This window comes from Xiphophorus hellerii, chromosome 4 (genome assembly GCF_003331165.1).
Source record: "Xiphophorus hellerii strain 12219 chromosome 4, Xiphophorus_hellerii-4.1, whole genome shotgun sequence".
NCBI lineage: Eukaryota > Metazoa > Chordata > Actinopteri > Cyprinodontiformes > Poeciliidae > Xiphophorus > Xiphophorus hellerii.
This window is the reverse complement of record NC_045675.1, coordinates 32772297-32786767: the sequence shown is the minus strand read 5'-3', so window position 1 is coordinate 32786767 and position 14471 is coordinate 32772297. Positions and strand designations below refer to the sequence as shown.

General features: G+C 39.2%; 1 protein-coding gene across 8 annotated transcripts in view; it reads left to right on the top strand.

Annotated features, from left to right (window-relative positions):
• Positions 1–14471, top strand: part of znf536 (zinc finger protein 536) — a 231968-nt gene that overhangs the window by 107125 nt on the left and 110372 nt on the right. The window contains exon 1 of one of the 8 annotated variants that reach the window (XM_032560405.1): positions 14052–14056. The exons of 6 other annotated variants lie outside the window; for them this stretch is intronic. The gene's annotated coding sequence lies outside the window, so the exon portion shown is untranslated. Of the gene's footprint in view, positions 1–14051; positions 14057–14091; positions 14195–14471 lie in introns of those variants that run through there. One more of the 8 variants, XM_032560406.1, reaches the window with a different exon arrangement.

The following is a 14471-nucleotide window of genomic DNA, read 5'->3' as shown; positions in this document are numbered from 1 at the left end:
TTCGTTGGCTGGCTGGGTTTCTGAGATGGTAAGACAGAGGCAAATGGGGAGGCGGTAGTGGGGGGTTCTTTGGGAGGGGGTACGGGGTTCTTTACACCTTTCTGCAATTTTAGAAAGAAGATGCAGTTGGAGGCACACAGTGAAATGAGAAAGTAAAAAAAACAAGTTTCTACCAGTCTACTTAAATTATAAAAACAACAGGATGTCCAAGGTTACTGTATTTGCATCATATTACTTTGCTTTAAGATAACTGGAATACAATTTCACTACTTTGCTTCAAACATCCAAACTAATATTGAACTGCTCTTGCACAGGAGAAGCAATAAGCTCCTCTCCTTGCCTTCCCCGAATCAAAGCTGGAATCTGGAGGCCAAACGCCAAACTGTCTCCCTGCTCATCCACCTTTTCTTTTGTCTCCTCTGTTTGCCTGGAGACGTGATGAGCTTCCTCTTTCCTCACATGGGGTAAACTGTAAGGAATTAGATGGAAGCTGATGGGATGTTGAAGGGGAGAACATGAGGGAAGTTGGGTGGCTAAGCAGCCACTGTGACAACCCTCCTGTCAGCAGGTACTCAGTATAATTGGTAAACGGAGGCCGCGGGATGGTAGTGGGGCCCCTTCCCTTCACTTTGCTTCTGCTCTCTTATTCTTTTTTGTTTCCTTTTTGATGAGTTTTTGAAGTCACCGGGCAGGTGTATACAGCCTGTTTTCCTTTTTTTTTTGGTTCAGAAAAAGAGACAGAAGCCAAAACAAGAGAAACTAAAAAGAAGCTGGAGCGGTACATGTGTAAATGTGAGTCAGTAACACACTAACCTCACTGAAGGTAATAACCCAGGAAGTGAATGACCATGTATGTCAATTTTATTTTGAATTCTACATTCACAAATGTGTTTTTCATCCACGTCCAACTCTTGCTTTGCTCTCAGTGCCAAGCCCAGCCAGCCATCAGGCTCTGTTTGCCCTCTAATGAAACATATTCATCTTTATCACACTCTCTCGTGGCTCCCGAACTTACTTTACAGCATAGTCAATTAAACCCTTAGGGGCCACTCTGCGCGTAAAAGGATATATAATGCTTTGACATTTCAGCAAGTCCATATTAGACACACCCATAGAGCATCTGGGTTGGATGGGAAAGAGACATAGTCAGGCCCAGAGGTAGATGAAAGCCCGTCAGAGGGATTGGGTCTCTTGTAAGCCAGTTAGCCCTTTGGATTCAGTTACTTATGCTGATGTAAGAGGGCAATTGTAAGCTGATACTCAATCTCTCGGTGACCCCTACACTGGCTCTTGTTCTCACATTAGGCTTCATAAAGTCATATATAGTGTAACAATAGACTAATAAATAACTAATATGGACTTAACTCAATAAAAAAGTGTATTAGTGTTCTGGATTACAGTTTAAGCTTCTTACATTTTATAGCGCATTTCTTAGGACTCCTATCTTCATTCTTATCTAGATCTATATATGTTATGTATCTATGTCTGCCAGCTTTTGTTTCTTGAATCAGTTCTTAGAAATTCCTACCCCAGTTGAAACCAGTGGGTATCACTGATTCAAACCAAGGCTCATATCACCCATTGCTTTATTTTTGTTTCCAGGCTAAAATCTGATGTCACATCCCGTTTTTGAGACTGGGATTCTTGCGTTCCTTCATGGTCGTAGGGATGCCAATGCATGTTTACGGTGGACCTGCAACTGTCATGTTATTTGGAGCTTAAACTATTAAAATAGGCAGCTTTAGTCATTCTAGAGATGGTTTCAAGTATTTGCGCATTTTAGTTATTTGCTAGCGACTGTGGAGCCTAGCCCCAGGATCTACTCTCTTATGCTTTGCGTGGAGATAAATCAGTGCCCAGCTAAGATCGAAGACTGCCCACATGTTGAAGGATAATTTTCCAAATAGTTGCTGAAGCATCTGACACTCAAGATACGGAGGATGCCTTTTTTACAGCAATTGTCTTCATACAAACAAAACCTGTGACCCCTTCTGGAGTATAGTCAACAGTTGGTGTTGGTGTTTTTGTTTCTAAGACTAGATGCTGGTGTTGCTATGAAATGTTACATTCTATGCCCGACAGGGACCCAAGTTTCAGACTTTACAGTAATTACACTCAAGTTGCAAAAACTTCAGATTTAAAACACACACTAGACTCATGTTGTAGAGTCAAGAACCGACCAAGGGTACTCAACCGGGACCTGGGTCTTAAAAAGCCAAAAATCTTGAATAAAAGCCTGATAGTATGTTAGCTACTATCAAACAGCAGGAGGTTTGAACTCCTTACCTAGACTGCAGCTCTTGTTAGAGCCAGTGATGTTCACAGACTTTGGGCCATTAAAGATTTATAACAATCTGTTCATCTTTACCTTAACTTCATAATATTGACTGCAGGAAACTGAATACTGGAAGAAAAAAAATAACATAACATACCAACAACATTTCACTTAACTGCTGTTAAGCTAGTGTCATATGCTGTAATTCAGAACATATCTTGGGACGTGATTACTGTTTAGACTTGATAATTATAACTGTACCTGTAGATTTGAAGCATGAGTTTCTAATACCCTTTAAAAATGTTAAACATTTTTTAAGGGTATTACTCCCCAGCACTCCAAATCTACACTTTTGTATCCATTTCCAGTACAAATTAAAGCATCTTACCACAGCTTTTTGTATGCTGAAGTAAATATTAAAGAATTGAGACATTATTGTTGAATGCTCAACATGTTTAGGACAAACAGTAGCAGGTTTAAACACAGGTTTAAACACTGCTTTGGGGATCACCTAAAGTAGTACAGTGCTGTAGATATACTGGATGACATTACCCCTTTACTTCACTTACACCTGATCAAAACAACTTTTTAGGTTGCTTATGATCATCATGGCAGCCCATTGAACTGCTTCAAATGTTCTGTTTATAAAAGTTTGGGTACTTTTTAACACGCCTATTCAAGTCATGGTTCTTGACCTTCCCATTTTGGCATTGTCCTCCCTTTTTGTCACAGCTCAAAGATGAAGCTTTTAATTCACAGACATGTCAGTTTACTTCTGAAAAAAATGATAATGAACTTCCATTTGTAGAGAAAACCAATGCAAACTGTCCTAGTGTGGGTTGTACGTGATTCCTATTTGTTTATTATATTTATATCAATAGATCATTGTGCACATTAGTCTAAATGTGCTGGTAAGATCAGTAAACTGTGTTTGGTATCCCCAGCCACCAGCATGAGGAACAACAGTGCAACACCTCCATTGTGTTCTGCTGTTCTACAGGGGTTAGCTGATGCCCCATGTGAGCAAAAGTGTTTCAGAGTCTCGCTGTTTGTCATCAATAGACTGCAATTCAAGCAAAAGTCTTGAACATTCTGACAGATTCATCAGTACAGCTCATTTATGCAGGCATGCTGCAAACCAGCTTCTTTTCTGTGCGGAACAATAAGCAAATTTATTATTCATAAAAGCTAATGCATTGTTTCTGTTGCTTTATATGTCTGTATTTTTTTTTTTTTTTGCCTTTCTCCCCAACTAGATGGTGGGCTGAAATCTCTCAGGCAAAGGTTGGCAGTTTAATGTCTGGGTTGAAACAGGAAGTTTGAAAGACAAAGCACTATATCTGTACATATGTGCATGTGTGTAAACTGATTTAAATTGCTCTTTGAGCCCTGCAGAATGGCGCTTTAAATGTTAAATGGGGGTTGAAGCCTGCCTGAACTAATTTGTAAGGCTTTGCACCATGTTGACATTTAAATGTGATAAGAATAGCAAACTGTACCGCCGACCTATTTTGAAGATGCTTTTGGAATACATTCACATCAGCTGTGGCCTATAATTAATAAAAAAAGACAGGCCTCCCTTCCTCTAGATTTGATTATAATACAACCTTATAAACACACCAGGGATAGATGAGAGGAGACGAAGGGGAAGAACTGGGGTAGGGAATAAAAGAGAAGAACAACAGGAATAAAAACAAGAGAAATGATGGAGGCAGGAATTAAGAGGGAGGTGGATTGCGAACACCTGGTCTTTGAGGCAGATTGCGTTGGCTGGCTGCTGTGCTATCACATTACTCTGATCTTGCCTCTCTTGTTTGTCAGAGAATTGAGAGAGGGAGAGAGAGAGTAGGTGGGGTGGAGGGGTCTGAAAAATCAGCATGCAAATAACACCACATTGTTAACTTAATCAGATGCAGGGGGAGAAAATATGGAGAGGAATGGAGGGAGCATGGTGGGGCTGAGAGAGGAGGGGTGGGGGGAGGAGGAGGGTGCGATGATGGGAGATGGAAGGTGAGGGTATGCACATCATACCCTTCCTCCCCCCGCTTTCCCATGCCCCATACACACACCATCCAACAGCCCCACCTTTGCCCACATGCAGCACCCCAGGAGAAGTTCAGAACCAGAGAAGACACTGCAGTTATGTTCTGGTCTGAGGAGATGAATTTATGGATTATCTTCCATTTCTGCAACCTCTTCAGGTTGACTTTAAACGACGCTAAGGACAGTTAACATCTGGCTCCACCACTACCTGCTGACTGGCTTAACTGTTGTCTCAACCTATCACTGGAGTCAGATATTTACACCATAAATAAGTAACCTGCAATACCTTTAACCCCTGGCAACCACCAAGGCAACTAAGGAAGAGAGATCATGAATAGTGACTATGTATTTTTGGATAAATAAAATAAAATAGCTGTCTATTCCAGCTAATGATTTTTTTATCAAAAAATATACAGTACTGGGTCTAGATCCTAACAGGGGATGTTCTCTGTGGAGTTTTGTGCAAATACTACTCATTAGTGATTTAGTTCCATATTACTGAAATGTGCAGTTTCAATGAATGAGAGTTTCACAATTCACAATTTGTTGTAAATAATTAGAGATTTTGGTGGGGAACGTTTCTGTAATGTAAACACTTGTAAGACCGTAAATGGTAGAAATCTTTTAACCCATTCTGTCTGCTCACTAGTTCATCTATATGACCCAATTTTCTTCTCCAAATCCAGGCTGAGGATATTATAGAAGTTATTGACTCCAGATAACCCAAACTTCTTATGGGGCCTGGGGTTTTGGCCCCATAAGAAGAAGCGTTGTTTTGGGGTAAGGGTCAAGGTTAGGCTACTGTAATGAATGAAAAATCAATGGAGGTCAATGCAAGTTCCCTGTGAAGACAGAAGGACATATTAAGTGTGTCTGTATGTGTGTGTGTGGGATGGTGTAGCTCAATAGTTTCTTAAAATGCTTTTTCAGCAAATCTGAATGAAACAAAATGAGTTTTTGCTCAGTAGAGAGCTTATTTTTCCATCGCAGACATCCACTGCCTTGATGAACACTGCCTCTAAGCAGAGCGCTCAGAAATGTGTGTCTTTTTAATGAGTGTGTGTGTCATAGGCTTTGTTGTGAAAGATAAGTCGCTGGCAGTGCTGAAGGTCAGACAGGGCAGAGGGGAGTGAACAAAACACACTGCTGGCTCGGACTGGGAGCTCCCAGGATCGGCTCCGGTGTGGACAGATCAGAGGACCCGGTTAGATAGCCGTGTCCCAGGATTGTCACTTAACAATTTTGAAAAACGGCAACATTCCATGAGTGTAGAGATGTAATTCTAGTAGAGTGTAAATATATATATATATATATATATATATATATATATATATATATATATATATATATATATATATATATATATATATATATATATATATATATATATATATAAAAACTGATTATGGAAAAATTTTTGATTTCCAGACTTCCAGTCCATATCTCATTTTTTTTAGAAGTTCCATTCGTCCGTCCGTCCATCTGCCCCATGTTTGTGACTGTTTGAAATATAATTTAGTAATCCATTGCTATTTTCTGTTTATAATTTTTCTAATTGAGAGCTTTTCCTTTTTGTTTGTTTTCTTTTCATTAGCTGATGTTTAGTTCATAGTCAAGGATAATTGCAAAATGTTCCTCAATGGAAACGAAGGCTCTAAAAATATAATCTAGTGTTTAGGATGATGGAGATATCAGCTTTAAAACACAGAAAAAAATGTTTCTTTAAACCAACTTCAAAAAATTGACTAATTTGTAATCTGATTTGATTGAAAATCAATCAGAATTACAGCTGGCAAAAAGTAATAAAAATAGCTTTAGCAAATTATATTTTCATTTCATTGTGCCCACCTTAACATTAGGTTTCCTCCGACATTCGATAATTTTCTGTAGTTTTCTGTTTGATTTTTAAGCTTTTTGTGGTAAATTTGTTAGATGTTGGGCTGAGTCCCCCCAAAAAACGAAAATAAATACATAGATAAATAATTTGTTTAACAAATCAACTGTAGATTGTTGTACAAGGTACCCAGTCTTTTTTTAAAAGCCCTTAACTTAGCGTATTATTTTTACTAAACTTTAATTTTATTTATATTTTGTCATTTATCTACCCATGATGTTGTGAAGCACTTTGGTCAGCTGAGGTTGTAAATGTAAGCAAACTATGTCACAAGGACACCGGTGTCACTAAGCTTCTGCAGCACACAACACACAGGGTTCCTTCTCAATCTGGAAAAACCTAAAGAATATGAAATGTGAATATTTCGAAATCTGGACAAATGAAACAAAATATTTTCAGAAAAATGTAGTATTTTAGCATCCTTCAATCAGAGTAAATGTACTGTTGAACTCATTAATAGGGGTCACTCAGAAGGTACTCATAAATCCATCCACCCTCTGATAGTTTGGGATTTTGCAAGTTCCACATTAATGAATGACACCCATTGTCGGTAAATTCACTGTGTTTATGTTTTGGAATTAACAAATACAAGAAAACACCTTTGGGTCATCACACATTGTCCCACATGGCCTCAAAATGAAGAATAAGAAGTAAAAATGCTTGTGTCACTTCTTCAACCCTTTGTCATTCGCTGCCTCTGGTAGACCTGCAGAGTGGCACCTTTGTTTTTCAGCCATGCTTTCAGGTGTGGCGCGTTGAGTTTTCTGCAACATGTTCTGCTGTCCCATTAACAGAGAGCACTCAAAAAAAACAAAAAAAAAACATTTAGGTTTCACCCAACGACTTGCTTTAATCATGGTTGCTTTTCCTTGAGTCACTGGCATTGACGTAAATGGTGCTTCCCTGGCATCTTTCATCCTCATGCACATTACCCCCCCCCCCCCCCCCCCCCCTCCTTCCTCCCCCGTTCTCCATCAACCTTTCATTGCTTTTATTTCCCTCTGTGAAGCATTTCATCCCTCTGTATTCCACGAAACCCCATCTCTAATCTTAAGAGCAGTCACCACTTTGTTTTCTGATAAAGTCTGATAGGCAAACATGCTCTCTTATGTCTCTGAGGTCCTCCACCCTCTCCCAAGAGCACACCCCTCTAAAGCACTTCCTCTGCTACAATTAGTCTGTAATAAATACACCCTGGCCTTAAAGTAGAAATTCTTTTCTCTCGCTCGCTTTCCTTTTATATTAAGTGCTGCATTAGATCACTGTTCATCTCAAACTTTAAAGTGAAAGTAGAAAAAGCAGCGAGCGTGGTCCTTGTTTCTCTCTTCTTCACACCAGAAGTGCATGAGAACTAAACCACTTATAAGGCAACTATCAGATACTGTAACATATGCGAGGAGGCACAAGCATTTCCACTCAAGTCTCCGCTTCCTGATAGCTTTGATAAGATTTGTTTGTTTTCTTAAACAGGAAACGTGCTTCTTAAAGTAAAAAAAAAAAAAAAAGCGGCATAGTTAAACTTCTTAGACAGCTGACATTCTCCTCAAACTCCTCAGAGGACCAAGAAAAAGAAAAAAAGACGATGAAGAAGAAAAATGAGAGAGGAGTGAGATACAAAGGGGGAGTTTATCAAAGTGACGGAATAAAGACTGATTTAACACGGGCGTATTAAAAAGACATCCAGAGTTTCAATATTTAAAAATTCCATTTGCTTGGACAGAAGAGCTTTTTCATTCAAGAGCATATAGTAGCAGTACCTGCATCAGCCTCTCTCTTATCATCCTGAAGGAAAAAAAAGAAAAGAAAAGGGGGGCTGAAGGGGGACAGTTTCAAACAGACCTCCAGACATTGAAGAATCATTCAATTATCGGCAGCACGATGTAAAATAATTACCTGACTCACTTCCTGTAATGAATGCAGCTAATTACCCATAGACTTTTGTTTTAGTTGAAAAAAGAAAGAGAAAGTCCCAAACTCCCAACAGCAGTGGAGCCGTGAAAAGATATGTTGCATGTGGAGGCAGCACCTATCCTGTCTGCTAAAACACACACAACTCTCTCACACACACACAGTGTGAGGCTTCGCTATAGACTCGCTTGGTTTAAAGGCACAATTTACCTCTCAGCACACGCGCGCACACAGCTCGCGGTAAATAGTCGTGAGTGCAAAAAAAGATCCTTCTTCTCTTAATTAGCTGTGTAACAATTAAAGTCTCCTCTTGTAAACTGAACCTTTGTCTCCCCTTCCTCCTTAGCTGGATTTCAGCACCTGTCACAACAACCCCTCCCCTTACCACCACCTCTACCGCTGCCACATACCCACCATTATTACCTCCAAAGCCACCCCCACTCCTCCTCAACTGGAGTCATTATGCAAAACTCCACCAGAAATTGCCCAGTACCGAGTAGAAGAAAACAGCAATTATTTCTGGTATTCTGTTATTTAGGCCAGATTGACATTCAACTGCTTTTCTCTTTCTATTTGTCTCTTTTTCAATACTGTCACCTGAAAAGAAGGTGGAACCGCACTCAACTCTCCAGCAGTCTCTTCAGTCTCACACTGACCCTAAACAGGTTGTACATGTCGCTGTGGGTTGGGGTTCTGTTTTAGTGTTAAAAGCTGAAGAACAGAAACTCATAAAAAGACGTGATAGATACTGTAGATCCCTCATCTATCTTCTAACAATGTTTAATATCATTGGTCATCAGCAGTGGCTGTGTGTGACAATGTGCTGACTTTAAAATATTCCTTAGTTTCTTATATTCACAACTAGTTTCATTAGCATTACAAAAACAGTAGTCTGTGTGTATATGATAGAGATTTTGCCTGTTTCCTTAATTCTGAGTTGACCAAAAAGCTGCTAATTTTTGCTGCAGTATAGCACTTCCTTGCAATACTGCATTTAGCCTTTCTGTTGTCTTCTACACATCTTGCTCTCTCTCACGGCCTGAATAACCACATCTAGGAACAACCATATGTAGGACATACACTTTGCTTTTAAACAGCTCGTTACTTTGCTGTGCTTCCTTCTTCAGCTGCAACATCCACACCAAAGAGTGTGTCTTGTCAGTGCTAAGTACGGTCAGTTCACTGATTCCAGTCAACCTGAAAACCACCGTGTTCAAGTCAACAGCTTGAATAAATGTTTTTTGGACTGTTTGAGGAAACCAGAGTAGAACCAACAAACCGGCAAATTCCCCAAAGAAAAGCCTTGGCAGGATTTGAACCCTGGACTTTGTTGTTGTTGTTGTGAGGGAACCATGGGATCCACTGTTCCACTGTTCTACCCGTGAGGATTCCTGCCATAACTTCTCTAAACTGAGACAGTCTGCTTAACAAATGTTTGACAGTGTTAATCCTTAGCTCGTTGCTGGGCTTTGTTCTCCCCTGCAGGGGTCTGCCTCTCTGACCTCCATTGTAGCGCACTCAGAAGGGGAGAGGTGTTCACAGATGTACATCCACACAAACCTTCCACACACACACACCCAAACACACACAGTCACAGACAGAGACGGAGACATCTGCAGGTCATCATCATCATAGTGGGAATAATAACCAAAATGGTTATCATAAAGGGAAGCTTTGAGCTCCCGTCTGTCTTGGGAAGATGATTTGGCTGGCCCGGAACAATGAACTGTGGGAATCCGCTTGCCCCGCATTGATCTTCCTCCCTTGGCATCTCCTGCGAGGCTGTCAGAGCGACGGACGGATAAAAAGATCCACAACATTTTTCTTTCTGCCTTTTTCGCTCCCTCCCAGTGTCTTTTCTTTTCTCGCTGTCAGGAGGGCTCCAACTGATCAGTGGGGATGAACTGAAAGTTGAACTACCTGTTGACAGGACCTCTTAAGCATCCCTCAATGATACATTGTTCAGGGGAAAGACGGAGAAGCGGAGGCTCCTGTTCATTCAGACTCGTCACAGATCTATTGAGCCTGCGCTCTTGTCAAAAACCCTTCTGTTAGTTTTTCCGCATTCAAGATGATATGGTGTTCACGTATCCACTTCCATCCACTTTTGTGTCGGCTTTGTAGTCGTTGAGGATTCTTTGTTTGTGATATGTCAGGTTTTCAAGTGACATTGCTGACTGCAAGGTTAGATTTTTACTTCTTGTGTATAAAAGTCAGCTGAAGCTACAATGGAATTTTTTTTTTTCTTTCTGTGGAAATTTCTGCTGTTTAGAGTTTATACACCAGGATTAAAACGGCTTCTGCAAAGTTTTCCAAACAATACTATTCACAATAGTATTATTCAGCTCTTGAATGGTGGAGAATATTATGTTTTCTGATTTTTTTAAATAATTTTTTTAAAATATATGCCAATATTTGGAAACCAGTCACCAACTGGTATTTTTTATTTTTATTTTTTTTATTTCTGCCATTTTTTTTCCAAAAATGTTTTTTTCAGTCTGAATTTGGGGTGTGTTAATGATTTCTTTGAGTTAGAAGAAACTTTTGGCCAAAAGGAGGCTGACTTTTCTGATAAAACCACAGAGAGGTGAGCAATATGGACTGAAAGTTTTATCACAGTATTTTGTGGTACTTTGTGATAAAGATAAAAGTGACAATAAAAACTATCTATTATTTTGTTTAGGTAACATTAAGGTGTGACTGCATGTAGAAAAATCCCATTAGAAATCCACTTCTTTAGGACCCCATTTTAAAATAAAAAAAGTGGTTTGTATGACTAAGCTGCTCACATTTACTTCACTTACTAATATTTTTAAGTTTATTTCTTCTTATTGATACTCTCATTGAGCAAAAAGCTGAGAAAATGGTAAAACCTCCAGCCTCAACATTATGGACAGTTTTAGGGGTTTTAAGCATCATTAATAAGAATTTATTGTGGCAACGATAAATAAAATTTTTATGATGAGAAATTTATCACGATAAATAATAAATCAAGTGTTCAATACCCAGAACTAACTCCATGTGTCTGTGATGTTTTTTCTCCAGCTGACATCCTTACCTGTTGCTTTCTGCTCTTATATGTGGCTTTATAAAATATATGTTTTTAGAAACTGTAGCAACAAGCACAATTTTAGGGACAGAAAAAATATTGAAAAGAAAAAGCATTTGAAGGAAAACTTTGGTTAATAAAACAATGGGAATGTTATCACAATATTCAACAAACTTAGCACAAATGCATGTTTTTCAATATGCTGTGCAGTCCCCATATAATATTTTATCATGTTTGCCTTAAGTGAGAACAGACCTCCCCCCATATATGTGTACTGTCTCATTTCTGGGCTTGGCCTTGTCTTCGGGTTCACTTTTTTTCCACTTGAAAAGAACACAGTCCAGTTCTTAAACATCCCATCTTGTTGAAATGCAATGTTATTGGTTTTGATCAAGTGGCTCAGGGCACAGGATGGAGTTTAGATTGAATGTGGTGTTGTGTGACTGTTTTCCAAGTGCAGTTCAGAGCAGAGTGTTTTCACCTCATTACAGAAAGTAATAATGCAGTGAAGTCAAAGTGCGAGAGAGAGGAAGGAAAACAAGGCAGCTTTTTTTATTGGAATAATTAGACGTCTCGCAAAGACCACCTGCAATAGAACAAAACACAAGCCGGGGAAGAAGCTCATATCTGGTGTGTTCTGCCTAACAAAGAGCCAACTCTAACTAAACCATCTTTTGCTGAGATGTAATTGATCTTTGAAATGATGAGGAAGTTCTGTTTGTGCTTTGAAAACACTTTTTTTAATGAATCTGAATATCCCTGATGTTTGTCTAATCACTAAATATTTAGCATTCTAATCTCAGCACATGTAACATATGGTAAATCCCCACATTGTCCCCCTGCACATCAGAATGCTGTCGCTCCAACTCCCTTGTGTCATTAATGATTTGGTGCAAAAATGATTGAATTCAGCATATTGTGAATAATGACTGATTTGTTTAAAGCAATGAATTTGTTCATGAGGACGTAATGAGGTATTGCATTGTGGTAAGCTGACAGGAATCATGTCGATACATGCTGAAATAAAGTAAAGTCCGACTAATGGCTTTCGATCCCGTCTGAGCCCCACCCTCACTCATCTTTATCTTAAATGTCAGACAAAGATTTTATGGCCAAACTTGCAACTCATTTGAAAAGCAGGTTTGGAAACGCGCTTAATCCAAAATGAATCTGCAAGTCGGCTGCGATCCAAATTCAACTTACAATCATCAAGGAAGTTGGTGTCAGATCTGCTTGGAGATTTGAATCTTTTATTTCAGTCTTTTGAGTCTTTTGTTGCTCATATTGAGTATTTCAATATTTATTTCAGTTTTATTCTCGGGTGAAATGACTATGCAGCATCCAACTGCGATCTTTGTCTGAAAACAAGAACGAGGTGCACAAGTTTGAATTTGATCATTTTCAAAAATCCACATAAGGCTCCGAGCTATACATACAGCTTCAACTTTATACTTACTCATATCTGACCAAAGCTTCCTGAGCAAGCTGCACGTAGAGCAGCTGAGAACTGAAAAGTTGATCAGTCTAATTCTAATTGACTGTTTTTCTATCACAGACACAGGGTTTAGGTGTGCTTCACAAATTTATGGATGTGTTTAGGTCAGGAACTGTTTAGAAGGATCATGTTTGCCCACGTTCTTCATCTCCAAACCGTTTTTGGGTTCCAGTGTTTGGAGACATGATGGAGCACTAGCAAAGATGTTGGAATGAGGTGAGGTAGAAAAACTGGAGGTACAGTAGTTCTCAGTCCTGTAGCATGATGCTGCCACCATGCTTTGCACATGCTTCACAGTGTTCTTGGGTTTGAAAATCTCATCTTCACTGCTTCTAATTTACTACTTGTCATTGAGGGCAAGCAGCTCATTCTTTGCCTCAGCATAAAACTTTCTGCAGGAGGCATTCGGCTTGTCTGAAACTGCAAATTTCACTTCATCTTGAAGGTGTTGATTTTGAAGCGGGGCCCTTTTTCCTGACACTCTCTCAGTAAACTGAAATCTAAAACATCCGTCACTGAATGACAGATGTTTTAGAAACTAACAGAACTAAATGTTCTGTTAGTTTCCAGTTTCCAGAAGTCTTTAAGGCTTGGTGAATTCTGGGTGGCTCCTGAGGATCATAACTGAAATTCTGTCACAGCAACAAAGTAGCAACAAGTGCAGTCAAGCAAATGTATATTAGGCTGGCAAAGAGAATCGTGGGTCTATGTATGTATATACTGTATTTGAGCCTGTTTGTATCAGGAGTGAAATAGAGAAACTTCACAGTACAATCTAACATGTGCACTCAATTCTTGTTGTCAAAAACCACCTGGGTTTTTGGTTGTACAGACATTTGTCTATGGAAACATCAAAAGCATAAAATTAGTATGATAATCATGCCCATGATGAGTGTTTATAAACTTCCAACCACAACTGTAGGTCACAGTTCCTACACATTGTAAATGAACAAACTGTCTTGCATTTACAATAATTTATTACGATTAAAGAAAGAGAAAAAAGTCTAAATCCCATATGCATTTAGGATACATGCCATTAATGATAACAGAAATGAACTGAGCACATTCAAATGGTGACTGAAATACACTTCCATTGTGTTTAAGATACCACTTATAATTACACTGAGGACTGAAAAAGAAACTAAGTGAAATCACTCCTTTTTTTTCTTTTGTGCATTGAAATGTGCAGAGAGCTTGGGTTTCTTTTTTTTTTTTTTACGAGTGCACGTGGTGCTCTGCTGAATATTAAACCGCAAACTATAAAGACAACAACGGAACTATCGTGAGAAAATGCTAAAGGAAGTCTTTGTGGTTTTCGAGGTATCAGAGGAGCCAATAGTTTTAATGAGGCAGCACTGCTTCACATGCCAGGAAATGATAAGGTGTATTCAGGTTAGAATAACGGCAGACAGATACCATACCACTATAGAAGTACATCTGTTTGTTCAAACGCAGAGTCTCTACAGGAGCATCAGAGACAATGAGGCGTTTTAGGAGCGAGGAGGGGCAGGTTTTCACTTGATATGACCGGTAAGGATGCAAAAATCAAACTTTGTTCTTTAAAAACATGAAGCTTTATGAAATATTGTATGAGCTTTTGTTCTTCTGAGCTCTTATGTATTTTTGTAGAAGATTTATAAAAACTCAGGATATTGTCAGAACAGAAAAAAAGTTGTGGTTGAGTTGTGACCTGCTCACTGCGTCTTTAGAGGGCATTCTCATACTGAATTGTTGTCTGTTGTCAAAGAGGTTGGGTTGAGTGCATGTCTTACCCGTGTGTCTATGCATTTGTGCACACCACCCTCGT